The 15,613-nt window shown below is 48.9% G+C and overlaps 1 long non-coding RNA gene across 1 annotated transcript; it reads right to left on the reverse strand.

Annotated features, from left to right (window-relative positions):
* Window positions 1-10,599: 10,599 nt before the first annotated feature.
* Window positions 10,600-12,628, reverse strand: LOC146485837 (uncharacterized). Its single transcript, XR_014863323.1, has 3 exons — window positions 12,542-12,628; window positions 11,236-11,302; window positions 10,600-10,707 (listed from the first exon to the last, which is right to left on the reverse strand). It is a non-coding gene; the product is annotated as an uncharacterized LOC146485837 (long non-coding RNA).
* Between the last annotated feature and the right edge of the window lie 2,985 nt (window positions 12,629-15,613).

Genomic DNA, 15,613 nt, shown 5'->3' on the forward strand with positions numbered 1-15,613 from the left:
CACCCTGGTTTAAGAAAAACAGCAAATTGGACCCAGCTGAAGGCTACAATACCCTCCCCTCCCCACCCCGGAGCTTTTGACACACAACCAAGAGCTACCCTCCAGCAGTAAGCCCTCACCCTGGGCTAGCTCACAGACTGGTCCTTGACGGCAAGCCCCCTCCAGTTTGGAGAACCACAGAGGCCTGAAGCTGGGTGGTGCCCAGCTTCAGGCCCAGTTCTAGCAGGCACGTTTTGCAAATTCGCACAGATATCACAGGCAAATAGCTCTCTGGAAGGCAAAAATTGAGTTTGCAGGCAAAATGTACTAAGTCTCGCATGTAGCAGCTCAACTTGGGACAAGCCCACTTAAATTGACTGCTAATATCTACCTGGATTTTCAAAAACATACCTGCACTTAACCTACGCAGAGACAGAAAGTTCACCCTAACTGAGTCTTACAAGACTTCCCTCCCCACCCCTCTGCTTTTCACACAAACTTGCAAGTCACTCACCTGCATTTAGGCCACAGTCCAGGCTTTGTGTCAGCTTGATGCAATTGATTGTCAACAGCCTGTGTCTCTATGGGGGAGGTCAAAGGGCATTAGAATTAAGTCACCCTGGTTTAAGAAAAACAGCAAATTGGACCAAGCTGACGGCTACAATACCCTCCCCTCCCCACCCCGGAGCTTTTGACACACAACCAAGAGCTACCCCCCAGCAGTAAGCCCTCACCCTGGGCTAGCTCACAGACTGGTCCTTGACGGCAAGCCCCCTCAAGTTTGGAGAACCACAGAGGCCTGAAGCTGGGCGGTGCCCAGCTTCAGGCCCAGTTCTAGCAGGCACGTTTTTGCAAATTCGCACAGATATCACAGGCAAATAGCTCTCTGGAAGGCAAAAATTGAGTTTGCAGGCAAAATGTACTAAGTCTCGCATGTAGCAGCTCAACTTGGGACAAGCCCACTTAAATTGACTGCTAATTTCTACCTGGATTTTCAAAAACATACCTGCACTTAAGCTACGCAGAGACAGAAAGTTCACCCTAACTGAGTCTCACAACACTTCCCTCCCCAACCCTCTGCTTTTCACACAAACTTGCAAGTCACTCACCTGCATTTAGGCCACAGTCCAGGCTTTGTGTCAGCTTGATGCAATTGATTGTCAACAGCCTGTGTCTCTATGGGGGAGGTCAAAGGGCATTAGAATTAAGTCACCCTGGTTTAAGAAAAACAGCAAATTGGACCAAGCTGAAGGCTACAATACCCTCCCCTCCCCACCCCGGAGCTTTTGACACACAACCAAGAGCTACCCCCCAGCAGTAAGCCCTCACCCTGGGCTAGCTCACAGACTGGTCCTTGACGGCAAGCCCCCTCAAGTTTGGGGAACCACAGAGGCCTGAAGCTGGGCGGTGCCCAGCTTCAGGCCCAGTTCTAGCAAGCACTTTTTTGCAAATTCGCACAGATATCACAGGCAAATAGCTTTCTGGAAGGCAAAAATTGAGTTTGCAGGCAAAATGTACTAAGTCTCGCATGTAGCAGCTCAACTTGGGACAAGCCCACTTAAATTGACTGCTAATAATATCACAGGCAAATAGCTCTCTGGAAGGCAAAAATTGAGTTTGCAGGCAAAATGTACTAAGTCTCGCATGTAGCAACTCAACTTGGGACAAGCCCACTTAAATTGACTGCTAATAATTATCACAGGCAAATAGCTCTCTGGAAGGCAAAAATTGAGTTTGCAGGCAAAATGTACTAAGTCTCGCATGTAGCAGCTCAACTTGGGACAAGTCCACTTAAATTGACTGCTGCCCAGCTTCAGGCCCAGTTCTAGCAGGTACGTTTTTGCAAATTCGCACAGATATCACAGGCAAATAGCTCTCTGGAAGGCAAAAATTGAGTTTGCAGGCAAAATGTACTAAGTCTCGCATGTAGCAGCTCAACTTGGGACAAGCCCACTTAAATTGACTGCTAATATCTACCTGGATTTTCAAAAACAAACCTGCACTTAACCTACGTAGAGACAGAAAGTTCACCCTAACTGAGTCTCACAACACTTCCCTCCCCACCCCTCTGCTTTTCACACAAAGTTGCAAGTCACTCACCTGCATTTAGGCCACACTCCAGGCTTTGTGTCAGCTTGATGCAATTGATTGTCAACAGCCTGTGTCTCTATGGGGGAGGTCAAAGGGCATTAGAATTAAGTCACCCTGGTTTAAGAAAAACAGCAAATTGGACCAAGCTAAAGGCTACAATACCCTCCCCTCCCCACCCCGGAGCTTTTGACACACAACCAAGAGCTACCCCCCAGCAGTAAGCCCTCACCCTGGGCTAGCTCACAGACTGGTCCTTGACGGCAAGCCCCCTCAAGTTTGGAGAACCACAGACGCCTGAAGCTGGGCGGTGCCCAGCTTCAGGCCCAGTTCTAGCAGGCACGTTTTTGGAAATTCGCACAGATATCACAGGCAAATAGCTCTCTGGAAGGCAAAAATTGAGTTTGCAGGCAAAATGTACTAAGTCTCGCATGTAGCAGCTCAACTTGGGACAAGCCCACTTAAATTGACTGCTAATATCTACCTGGATTTTCAAAAACATACCTGCACTTAACCTACGCAGAGACAGAAAGTTCACCCTAACTGAGTCTCACAACACTTCCCTCCCCACCCCTCTGCTTTCCACACAAACTTGCAAGTCACTCACCTGCATTTAGGCCACACTCCAGGCTTTGTGTCAGCTTGATGCAATTGATTGTCAACAGCCTGTTTTTCTGTGGGGGAGGTCAAAGGGCATTAGAATTAAGTCACCCTGGTTTAAGAAAAACAGCAAATTGGACCAAGCCAAAGGCTACAATACCCTCCCCTCCCCACCCCGGAGCTTTTGATACACAACCAAGAGCTACCCCCCAGCAGTAAGCCCTCACCCTGGGCTAGCTCACAGACTGGTCCTTGACGGCAAGCCCCCTCAAGTTTGGAGAACCACAGAGGCCTGAAGCTGGGTGGTGCCCAGCTTCAGGCCCAGTTCTAGCAGGCACGTTTTTGCAAATTCGCAGAGATATCACAGGCAAATAGCTCTCTGGAAGGCAAAAATTGAGTTTGCAGGCAAAATGTACTAAGTCTCGCATGTAGCAGCTCAACTTGGGACAAGCCCACTTAAATTGACTGCTAATATCTACCTGGATTTTCAAAAACATACCTGCACTTAACCTACGCAGAGACAGAAAGTTCACCCTAACTGAGTCTCACAACACTTCCCTCCCCACCCCTCTGCTTTTCACACAAACTTGCAAGTCACTCACCTGCATTTAGGCCACACTCCAGGCTTTGTGTCAGCTTGATGCAATTGATTGTCAACAGCCTGTGTCTCTATGGGGGAGGTCAAAGGGCATTAGAATTAAGTCACCCTGGTTTAAGAAAAACAGCAAATTGGACCAAGCTGAAGGCTACAATACCCTCCCCTCCCTACCCCGGAGCTTTTGACACACAACCAAGAGCTACCCCCCAGCAGTAAGCCCTCACCCTGGGCTAGCTCACAGACTGGCCCTTGACGGCAAGCCCCCTCAAGTTTGGAGAACCACAGAGGCCTGAAGCTGGGTGGTGCCCAGCTTCAGGCCCAGTTCTAGCAGGCACGTTTTTGCAAATTCGCACAGATATCACAGGCAAATAGCTCTCTGGAAGGCAAAAATTGAGTTTGCAGGCAAAATGTACTAAGTCTCGCATGTAGCAGCTCAACTTGGGACAAGCCCACTTAAATTGACTGCTAATATCTACCTGGATTTTCAAAAACATACCTGCACTTAACCTACGCAGAGACAGAAAGTTCACCCTAACTGAGTCTCACAACACTTCCCTCCCCACCCCTCTGCTTTTCACACAAACTTGCAAGTCACTCACCTGCATTTAGGCCACACTCCAGGCTTTGTGTCAGCTTGATGCAATTGATTGTCAACAGCCTGTGTCTCTATGGGGGAGGTCAAAGGGCATTAGAATTAAGTCACCCTGGTTTAAGAAAAACAGCAAATTGGACCAAGCTGAAGGCTACAATACCCTCCCCTCCCTACCCCGGAGCTTTTGACACACAACCAAGAGCTACCCCCCAGCAGTAAGCCCTCACCCTGGGCTAGCTCACAGACTGGCCCTTGACGGGAAGCCCCCTCAAGTTTGGAGAACCACAGAGGCCTGAAGCTGGGCGGTGCCCAGCTTCAGGCCCAGTTCTAGCAGGCACGTTTTTGCAAATTCGCACAGATATCACAGGCAAATAGCTCTCTTGAAGGCAAAAATTGAGTTTGCAGGCAAAATGTACTAAGTCTCGCATGTAGCAGCTCAACTTGGGACAAGCCCACTTAAATTGACTGCTAATATCTACCTGGATTTTCAAAAACATACCTGCACTTAACCTACGCAGAGACAGAAAGTTCACCCTAACTGAGTCTCACAACACTTCCCTCCCTACCCCTCTGCTTTTCACACAAACTTGCAAGTCACTCACCTGCATTTAGGCCACACTCCAGGCTTTGTGTCAGCTTGATGCAATTGATTGTCAACAGCCTGTGTCTCTATGGGGGAGGTCAAAGGGCATTAGAATTAAGTCACCCTGGTTTAAGAAAAACAGCAAATTGGACCAAGCCAAAGGCTACAATACCCTCCCCTCCCCACCCCGGAGCTTTTGACACACAACCAAGAGCTACCCCCCAGCAGTAAGCCCTCACCCTGGGCTAGCTCACAGACTGGTCCTTGACGGCAAGCCCCCTCAAGTTTGGAAAACCACAGAGAACTGAAGCTGGGCGGTGCCCAGCTTCAGGCCCAGTTCTAGCAGGCACGTTTTTGCAAATTCGCACAGATATCACAGGCAAATAGCTCTCTGGAAGGCAAAAATTGAGTTTGCAGGCAAAATGTACTAAGTCTCGCATGTAGCAGCTCAACTTGGGACAAGCCCACTTAAATTGACTGCTAATATCTACCTGGATTTTCAAAAACATACCTGCACTTAACCTACGCAGAGACAGAAAGTTCACCCTAACTGAGTCTCACAACACTTCCCTCCCCACCCCTCTGCTTTTCACACAAACTTGCAAGTCACTCACCTGCATTTAGGCCACACTCCAGGCTTTGTGTCAGCTTGATGCAATTGATTGTCAACAGCCTGTGTCTCTATGGGGGAGGTCAAAGGGCATTAGAATTAAGTCACCCTGGTTTAAGAAAAACAGCAAATTGGACCAAGCTGAAGGCTACAATACCCTCCCCTCCCTACCCCGGAGCTTTTGACACACAACCAAGAGCTACCCCCCAGCAGTAAGCCCTCACCCTGGGCTAGCTCACAGACTGGCCCTTGACGGCAAGCCCCCTCAAGTTTGGAGAACCACAGAGGCCTGAAGCTGGGCGGTGCCCAGCTTCAGGCCCAGTTCTAGCAGGCACGTTTTTGCAAATTCGCACAGATATCACAGGCAAATAGCTCTCTGGAAGGCAAAAATTGAGTTTGCAGGCAAAATGTACTAAGTCTCGCATGTAGCAGCTCAACTTGGGACAAGCCCACTTAAATTGACTGCTAATATCTACCTGGATTTTCAAAAACATACCTGCACTTAACCTACGCAGAGACAGAAAGTTCACCCTAACTGAGTCTCACAACACTTCCCTCCCTACCCCTCTGCTTTTCACACAAACTTGCAAGTCACTCACCTGCATTTAGGCCACACTCCAGGCTTTGTGTCAGCTTGATGCAATTGATTGTCAACAGCCTGTGTCTCTATGGGGGAGGTCAAAGGGCATTAGAATTAAGTCACCCTGGTTTAAGAAAAACAGCAAATTGGACCAAGCCAAAGGCTACAATACCCTCCCCTCCCCACCCCGGAGCTTTTGACACACAACCAAGAGCTACCCCCCAGCAGTAAGCCCTCACCCTGGGCTAGCTCACAGACTGGTCCTTGACGGCAAGCCCCCTCAAGTTTGGAGAACCACAGAGAACTGAAGCTGGGCGGTGCCCAGCTTCAGGCCCAGTTCTAGCAGGCACGTTTTTGCAAATTCGCACAGATATCACAGGCAAATAGCTCTCTGGAAGGCAAAAATTGAGTTTGCAGGCAAAATGTACTAAGTCTCGCATGTAGCAGCTCAACTTGGGACAAGCCCACTTAAATTGACTGCTAATATCTACCTGGATTTTCAAAAACATACCTGCACTTAACCTACGCAGAGACAGAAAGTTCACCCTAACTGAGTCTCACAACACTTCCCTCCCCACCCCTCTGCTTTTCACACAAACTTGCAAGTCACTCACCTGCATTTAGGCCACACTCCAGGCTTTGTGTCAGCTTGATGCAATTGATTGTCAACAGCCTGTGTCTCTATGGGGGAGGTCAAAGGGCATTAGAATTAAGTCACCCTGGTTTAAGAAAAACAGCAAATTGGACCAAGCTGAAGGCTACAATACCCTCCCCTCCCCACCCCGGAGCTTTTGACACACAACCAAGAGCTACCCCCCAGCAGTAAGCCCTCACCCTGGGATAGCTCACAGACTGGTCCTTGACGGCAAGCCCCCTCAAGTTTGGAGAACCACAGAGGCCTGAAGCTGGGCGGTGCCCAGCTTCAGGCCCAGTTCTAGCAGGCAGGTTTTTGCAAATTCGCACAGATATCACAGGCAAATAGCTCTCTGGAAGAAAAAATTGAGTTTGCAGGGAAAATGTACTAAGTCTCGCATGTAGCAGCTCAACTTGGGACAAGCCCACTTAAATTGACTGCTAATAATTATCACAGGCAAATAGCTCTCTGGAAGGCAAAAATTGAGTTTGCAGGCAAAATGTACTAAGTCTCGCATGTAGCAGCTCAACTTGGGACAAGCCCACTTAAATTGACTGCTAATATCTACCTGGATTTTCAAAAACATACCTGCACTTAACCTACGCAGAGACAGAAAGTTCACCCTAACTGTGTTTCACAACACTTCCCTCCCCACCCCTCTGCTTTTCACACAAACTTGCAAGTCACTTACCTGCATTTAGGCCACACTCCAGGCTTTGTGTCAGCTTGATGCAATTGATTATCGACAGCCTGTGTCTCTATGGGGGAGGTCAAAGGGCATTAGAATTAAGTCACCCTGGCTTAAGAAAAACAGCAAATTGGACCAAGCTGAAGGCTACAATACCCTCCCCTCCCCACCCCGGAGCTTTTGACACACAACCAAGAGCTACCCCCCAGCAGTAAGCCCTCACCCTGGGCTAGCTCACAGACTGGTCCTTGACGGCAAGCCCCCTCAAGTTTGGAGAACCACAGAGGCCTGAAGCTGGGCGGTGCCCAGCTTCAGGCCCAGTTCTAGCAGGCACGTTTTTGCAAATTCGCACAGATATCACAGGCAAATAGCTCTCTGGAAGGCAAAAATTGAGTTTGCAGGCAAAATGTACTAAGTCTCGCATGTAGCAGCTCAACTTGGGACAAGCCCACTTAAATTGACTGCTAATATCTACCTGGATTTTCAAAAACATACCTGCACTTAACCTACGCAGAGACAGAAAGTTCACCCTAACTGAGTCTCACAACACTTCCCTCCCCACCCCTCTGCTTTTCACACAAACTTGCAAGTCACTCACCTGCATTTAGGCCACACTCCAGGCTTTGTGTCAGCTTGATGCAATTGATTGTCAACAGCCTGTGTCTCTATGGGGGAGGTCAAAGGGCATTAGAATTAAGTCACCCTGGTTTAAGAAAAACAGCAAATTGGACCAAGCTGAAGACTACAATACCCTCCCCTCCCTACCCCGGAGCTTTTGACACACAACCAAGAGCTACCCCCCAGCAGTAAGCCCTCACCCTGGGCTAGCTCAGCGAGTGGTCCTTGACGGCAAGCCCCCTCAAGTTTGGAGAACCACAGAGGCCTGAAGCTGGGCGGTGCCCAGCTTCAGGCCCAGTTCTAGCAGACACGTTTTTGCAAATTCGCACAGATATCACAGGCAAATAGCTCTCTGGAAGAAAAAATTGAGTTTGCAGGCAAAATGTACTAAGTCTCGCATGTAGCAGCTCAACTTGGGACAAGCCCACTTAAATTGACTGCTAATAATATCACAGGCAAATAGCTCTCTGGAAGGCAAAAATTGAGTTTGCAGGCAAAATGTACTAAGTCTCGCATGTAGCAACTCAACTTGGGACAAGCCCACTTAAATTGACTGCTAATATCTACCTGGATTTTCAAAAACATACCTGCACTTAACCTACGCAGAGACAGAAAGTTCACCCTAACTGAGTCTCACAACATTTCCCTCCCCACCCCTCTGCTTTTCACACAAACTTGGAAGTCACTCACCTGCATTTAGGCCACACTCCAGGCTTTGTGTCAGCTTGATGCAATTGATTGTCAACAGCCTGTGTCTCTATGGGGGAGGTCAAAGGGCATTAGAATTAAGTCACCCTGGTTTAAGAAAAACAGCAAATTGGACCCAGCTGAAGGCTACAATACCCTCCCCTCCCCACCCCGGAGCTTTTGACACACAACCAAGAGCTACCCCACAGCAGTAAGCCCTCACCCTGGGCTAGCTCACAGACTGGTCCTTGACGGCAAGCCCCCTCAAGTTTGGAGAACCACAGAGGCCTGAAGCTGGGCGGTGCCCAGCTTCAGGCCCAGTTCTAGCAGGCACGTTTTTGCAAATTCGCAAAGATATCTCAGGCAAATAGCTCTCTGGAAGGCAAAAATTGAGTTTGCAGGCAAAATGTACTAAGTCTCGCATGTAACAGCTCAACTTGGGACAAGCCCACTTAAATTGACTGCTAATATCTACCTGGATTTTCAAAAACATACCTGCACTTAACCTACGCAGAGACAGAAAGTTCACCCTAACTGAGTCTCACAACACTTCCCTCCCCACCCCTCTGCTTTCCACACAAACTTGCAAGTCACTCACCTGCATTTAGGCCACACTCCAGGCTTTGTCTCAGCTTGATGCAATTGATTGTCAACAGCCTGTTTTTCTGTGGGGGAGGTCAAAGGGCATTAGAATTAAGTCACCCTGGTTTAAGAAAAACAGCAAATTGGACCAAGCCAAAGGCTACAATACCCTCCCCTCCCCACCCCGGATCTTTTGATACACAACCAAGAGCTACCCCCCAGCAGTAAGCCCTCACCCTGGGCTAGCTCACAGACTGGTCCTTGACGGCAAGCCCCCTCAAGTTTGGAGAACCACAGAGGCCTGAAGCTGGGTGGTGCCCAGCTTCAGGCCCAGTTCTAGCAGGCACGTTTTTGCAAATTCGCAGAGATATCACAGGCAAATAGCTCTCTGGAAGGCAAAAATTGAGTTTGCAGGCAAAATGTACTAAGTCTCGCATGTAGCAGCTCAACTTGGGACAAGCCCACTTAAATTGACTGCTAATATCTACCTGGATTTTCAAAAACATACCTGCACTTAACCTACGCAGAGACAGAAAGTTCACCCTAACTGAGTCTCACAACACTTCCCTCCCCACCCCTCTGCTTTTCACACAAACTTGCAAGTCACTCACCTGCATTTAGGCCACACTCCAGGCTTTGTGTCAGCTTGATGCAATTGATTGTCAACAGCCTGTGTCTCTATGGGGGAGGTCAAAGGGCATTAGAATTAAGTCACCCTGGTTTAAGAAAAACAGCAAATTGGACCAAGCTGAAGGCTACAATACCCTCCCCTCCCTACCCCGGAGCTTTTGACACACAACCAAGAGCTACCCCCCAGCAGTAAGCCCTCACCCTGGGCTAGCTCACAGACTGGCCCTTGACGGCAAGCCCCCTCAAGTTTGGAGAACCACAGAGGCCTGAAGCTGGGTGGTGCCCAGCTTCAGGCCCAGTTCTAGCAGGCACGTTTTTGCAAATTCGCACAGATATCACAGGCAAATAGCTCTCTGGAAGGCAAAAATTGAGTTTGCAGGCAAAATGTACTAAGTCTCGCATGTAGCAGCTCAACTTGGGACAAGCCCACTTAAATTGACTGCTAATATCTACCTGGATTTTCAAAAACATACCTGCACTTAACCTACGCAGAGACAGAAAGTTCACCCTAACTGAGTCTCACAACACTTCCCTCCCCACCCCTCTGCTTTTCACACAAACTTGCAAGTCACTCACCTGCATTTAGGCCACACTCCAGGCTTTGTGTCAGCTTGATGCAATTGATTGTCAACAGCCTGTGTCTCTATGGGGGAGGTCAAAGGGCATTAGAATTAAGTCACCCTGGTTTAAGAAAAACAGCAAATTGGACCAAGCTGAAGGCTACAATACCCTCCCCTCCCTACCCCGGAGCTTTTGACACACAACCAAGAGCTACCCCCCAGCAGTAAGCCCTCAACCTGGGCTAGCTCACAGACTGGCCCTTGACGGCAAGCCCCCTCAAGTTTGGAGAACCACAGAGGCCTGAAGCTGGGCGGTGCCCAGCTTCAGGCCCAGTTCTAGCAGGCACGTTGTTGCAAATTCGCACAGATATCACAGGCAAATAGCTCTCTTGAAGGCAAAAATTGAGTTTGCAGGCAAAATGTACTAAGTCTCGCATGTAGCAGCTCAACTTGGGACAAGCCCACTTAAATTGACTGCTAATATCTACCTGGATTTTCAAAAACATACCTGCACTTAACCTACGCAGAGACAGAAAGTTCACCCTAACTGAGTCTCACAACACTTCCCTCCCTACCCCTCTGCTTTTCACACAAACTTGCAAGTCACTCACCTGCATTTAGGCCACACTCCAGGCTTTGTGTCAGCTTGATGCAATTGATTGTCAACAGCCTGTGTCTCTATGGGGGAGGTCAAAGGGCATTAGAATTAAGTCACCCTGGTTTAAGAAAAACAGCAAATTGGACCAAGCCAAAGGCTACAATACCCTCCCCTCCCCACCCCGGAGCTTTTGACACACAACCAAGAGCTACCCCCCAGCAGTAAGCCCTCACCCTGGGCTAGCTCACAGACTGGTCCTTGACGGCAAGCCCCCTCAAGTTTGGAGAACCACAGAGAACTGAAGCTGGGCGGTGCCCAGCTTCAGGCCCAGTTCTAGCAGGCACGTTTTTGCAAATTCGCACAGATATCACAGGCAAATAGCTCTCTGGAAGGCAAAAATTGAGTTTGCAGGCAAAATGTACTAAGTCTCGCATGTAGCAGCTCAACTTGGGACAAGCCCACTTAAATTGACTGCTAATATCTACCTGGATTTTCAAAAACATACCTGCACTTAACCTACGCAGAGACAGAAAGTTCACCCTAACTGAGTCTCACAACACTTCCCTCCCCACCCCTCTGCTTTTCACACAAACTTGCAAGTCACTCACCTGCACTTAGGCCACACTCCAGGCTTTGTGTCAGCTTGATGCAATTGATTGTCAACAGCCTGTGTCTCTATGGGGGAGGTCAAAGGGCATTAGAATTAAGTCACCCTGGTTTAAGAAAAACAGCAAATTGGACCAAGCTGAAGGCTACAATACCCTCCCCTCCCTACCCCGGAGCTTTTGACACACAACCAAGAGCTACCCCCCAGCAGTAAGCCCTCACCCTGGGATAGCTCACAGACTGGTCCTTGACGGCAAGCCCCCTCAAGTTTGGAGAACCACAGAGGCCTGAAGCTGGGCGGTGCCCAGCTTCAGGCCCAGTTCTAGCAGGCAGGTTTTTGCAAATTCGCACAGATATCACAGGCAAATAGCTCTCTGGAAGAAAAAATTGAGTTTGCAGGGAAAATGTACTAAGTCTCGCATGTAGCAGCTCAACTTGGGACAAGCCCACTTAAATTGACTGCTAATAATTATCACAGGCAAATAGCTCTCTGGAAGGCAAAAATTGAGTTTGCAGGCAAAATGTACTAAGTCTCGCATGTAGCAGCTCAACTTGGGACAAGCCCACTTAAATTGACTGCTAATATCTACCTGGATTTTCAAAAACATACCTGCACTTAACCTACGCAGAGACAGAAAGTTCACCCTAACTGTGTTTCACAACACTTCCCTCCCCACCCCTCTGCTTTTCACACAAACTTGCAAGTCACTTACCTGCATTTAGGCCACACTCCAGGCTTTGTGTCAGCTTGATGCAATTGATTATCGACAGCCTGTGTCTCTATGGGGGAGGTCAAAGGGCATTAGAATTAAGTCACCCTGGCTTAAGAAAAACAGCAAATTGGACCAAGCTGAAGGCTACAATACCCTCCCCTCCCCACCCCGGAGCTTTTGACACACAACCAAGAGCTACCCCCCAGCAGTAAGCCCTCACCCTGGGCTAGCTCACAGACTGGTCCTTGACGGCAAGCCCCCTCAAGTTTGGAGAACCACAGAGGCCTGAAGCTGGGCGGTGCCCAGCTTCAGGCCCAGTTCTAGCAGGCACGTTTTTGCAAATTCGCACAGATATCACAGGCAAATAGCTCTCTGGAAGGCAAAAATTGAGTTTGCAGGCAAAATGTACTAAGTCTCGCATGTAGCAGCTCATCTTGGGACAAGCCCACTTAAATTGACTGCTAATATCTACCTGGATTTTCAAAAACATACCTGCACTTAACCTACGCAGAGACAGAAAGTTCACCCTAACTGAGTCTCACAACACTTCCCTCCCCACCCCTCTGCTTTTCACACAAACTTGCAAGTCACTCACCTGCATTTAGGCCACACTCCAGGCTTTGTGTCAGCTTGATGCAATTGATTGTCAACAGCCTGTGTCTCTATGGGGGAGGTCAAAGGGCATTAGAATTAAGTCACCCTGGTTTAAGAAAAACAGCAAATTGGACCAAGCTGAAGACTACAATACCCTCCCCTCCCCACCCCGGAGCTTTTGACACACAACCAAGAGCTACCCCCCAGCAGTAAGCCCTCACCCTGGGCTAGCTCAGCGAGTGGTCCTTGACGGCAAGCCCCCTCAAGTTTGGAGAACCACAGAGGCCTGAAGCTGGGCGGTGCCCAGCTTCAGGCCCAGTTCTAGCAGACACGTTTTTGCAAATTCGCACAGATATCACAGGCAAATAGCTCTCTGGAAGAAAAAATTGAGTTTGCAGGCAAAATGTACTAAGTCTCGCATGTAGCAGCTCAACTTGGGACAAGCCCACTTAAATTGACTGCTAATAATATCACAGGCAAATAGCTCTCTGGAAGGCAAAAATTGAGTTTGCAGGCAAAATGTACTAAGTCTCGCATGTAGCAACTCAACTTGGGACAAGCCCACTTAAATTGACTGCTAATATCTACCTGGATTTTCAAAAACATACCTGCACTTAACCTACGCAGAGACAGAAAGTTCACCCTAACTGAGTCTCACAACATTTCCCTCCCCACCCCTCTGCTTTTCACACAAACTTGGAAGTCACTCACCTGCATTTAGGCCACACTCCAGGCTTTGTGTCAGCTTGATGCAATTGATTGTCAACAGCCTGTGTCTCTATGGGGGAGGTCAAAGGGCATTAGAATTAAGTCACCCTGGTTTAAGAAAAACAGCTAATTGGACCCAGCTGAAGGCTACAATACCCTCCCCTCCCCACCCCGGAGCTTTTAACACACAACCAAGAGCTACCCCCCAGCAGTAAGCCCTCACCCTGGGCTAGCTCACAGACTGGTCCTTGACGGCAAGCACCCTCAAGTTTGGAGAACCACAGAGGCCTGAAGCTCGGCGGTGCCCAGCTTCAGGCCCAGGTCTAGCAGGCACGTTTTTGCAAATTCGCACAGATATCACAGGCAAATAGCTCTCTGGAAGGCAAAAATTGAGTTTGCAGGCAAAATGTACTAAGTCTCGCATGTAGCAGCTCAACTTGGGACAAGCCCACTTAAATTGACTGCTAATATCTACCTGGATTTTCAAAAACATACCTGCACTTAACCTACGCAGAGACAGAAAGTTCACCCTAACTGAGTCTCACAACACTTCCCTCCCCACCCCTCTGCTTTTCACACAAACTTGCAAGTCACTCACCTGCATTTAGGCCACACTCCAGGCTTTGTGTCAGCTTGATGCAATTGATTGTCAACAGCCTGTGTCTCTATGGGGGAGGTCAAAGGGCATTAGAATTAAGTCACCCTGGTTTAAGAAAAACAGCAAATTGGACCAAGCTAAAGGCTACAATACCTTCCCCTCCCCACCCCGGAGCTTTTGACACACAACCAAGAGCTACCCCCCAGCAGTAAGCCCTCACCCTGGGCTAGCTCACAGACTGGTCCTTGACGGCAAGCCCCCTCAAGTTTGGAGAACCACAGAGGCCTGAAGCTGGGTGGTGCCCAGCTTCAGGCCCAGTTCTAGCAGGCACGTTTTTGCAAATTCGCACAGATATCACAGGCAGATAGCTCTCTGGAAGGCAAAAATTGAGTTTGCAGGCAAAATGTACTAAGTCTCGCATGTAGCAGCTCAACTTGGGACAAGCCCACTTAAATTGACTGCTAATATCTACCTGGATTTTCAAAAACATACCTGCACTTAACCTACGCAGAGACAGAAAGTTCACCCTAACTGAGTCTCACAACACTTCCCTCCCCACCCCTCTGCTTTTCACACAAACTTGCAAGTCACTCACCTGCATTTAGGCCACACTCCAGGCTTTGTGTCAGCTTGATGCAATTGATTGTCAACAGCCTGTGTCTCTATGGGGGAGGTCAAAGGGCATTAGAATTAAGTCACCCTGGTTTAAGAAAAACAGCAAATTGGACCCAGCTGAAGGCTACAATACCCTCCCCTCCCCACCCCGGAGCTTTTGACACACAACCAAGAGCTACCCCCCAGCAGTAAGCCCTCACCCTGGGCTAGCTCACAGACTGGTCCTTGACGGCAAGCCCCCTCAAGCTTGGAGAACCACAGAGGCCTGAAGCTGGGCGGTGCCCAGCTTCAGGCCCAGGTCTAGCAGGCACGTTTTTGCAAATTCGCACAGATATCTCAGGCAAATAGCTCTCTGGAAGGCAAAAATTGAGTTTGCAGGCAAAATGTACTAAGTCTCGCATGTAGCAGCTCAACTTGGGACAAGCCCACTTAAATTGACTGCTAATATCTACCTGGATTTTCAAAAACATACCTGCACTTAACCTACGCAGAGACAGAAAGTTCACCCTAACTGAGTCTCACAACACTTCCCTCCCCACCCCTCTGCTTTTCACACAAACTTGCAAGTCACTCACCTGCATTTAGGCCACAGTCCAGGCTTTGTGTCAGCTTGATGCAATTGATTGTCAACAGCCTGTGTCTCTATGGGGGAGGTCAAAGGGCATTAGAATTAAGTCACCCTGGTTTAAGAAAAACAGCAAATTGGACCAAGCTAAAGGCTACAATACCCTCCCCTCCCCACCCCGGAGCTTTTGACACACAACCAAGAGCTACCCCCCAGCAGTAAGCCCTCACCCTGGGCTAGCTCACAGACTGGTCCTTGACGGCAAGCCCCCTCAAGTTTGGAGAACCACAGAGGCCTGAAGCTGGGCGGTGCCCAGCTTCAGGCCCAGTTCTAGCAGGCACGTTTTTGCAAATTCGCACAGATATCACAGGCAAATAGCTCTCTGGAAGGCAAAAATTGAGTTTGCAGGCAAAATGTACTAAGTCTCGCATGTAGCAGCTCAACTTGGGACAAGCCCACTTAAATTGACTGTTAATATCTACCTGGATTTTCAAAAACATACCTGCATTCAACCTACGCAGAGACAGAAAGTTCACCCTAACTGAGTCTCACAACACTTCCCTCCCCACCCCTCTACTTTTCACACA

Source organism: Pavona decussata, unplaced genomic scaffold (assembly GCF_977016875.1).
Source record: "Pavona decussata unplaced genomic scaffold, jaPavDecu1.1 SCAFFOLD_25, whole genome shotgun sequence".
NCBI classification, from domain to species: domain Eukaryota; kingdom Metazoa; phylum Cnidaria; class Anthozoa; order Scleractinia; family Agariciidae; genus Pavona; species Pavona decussata.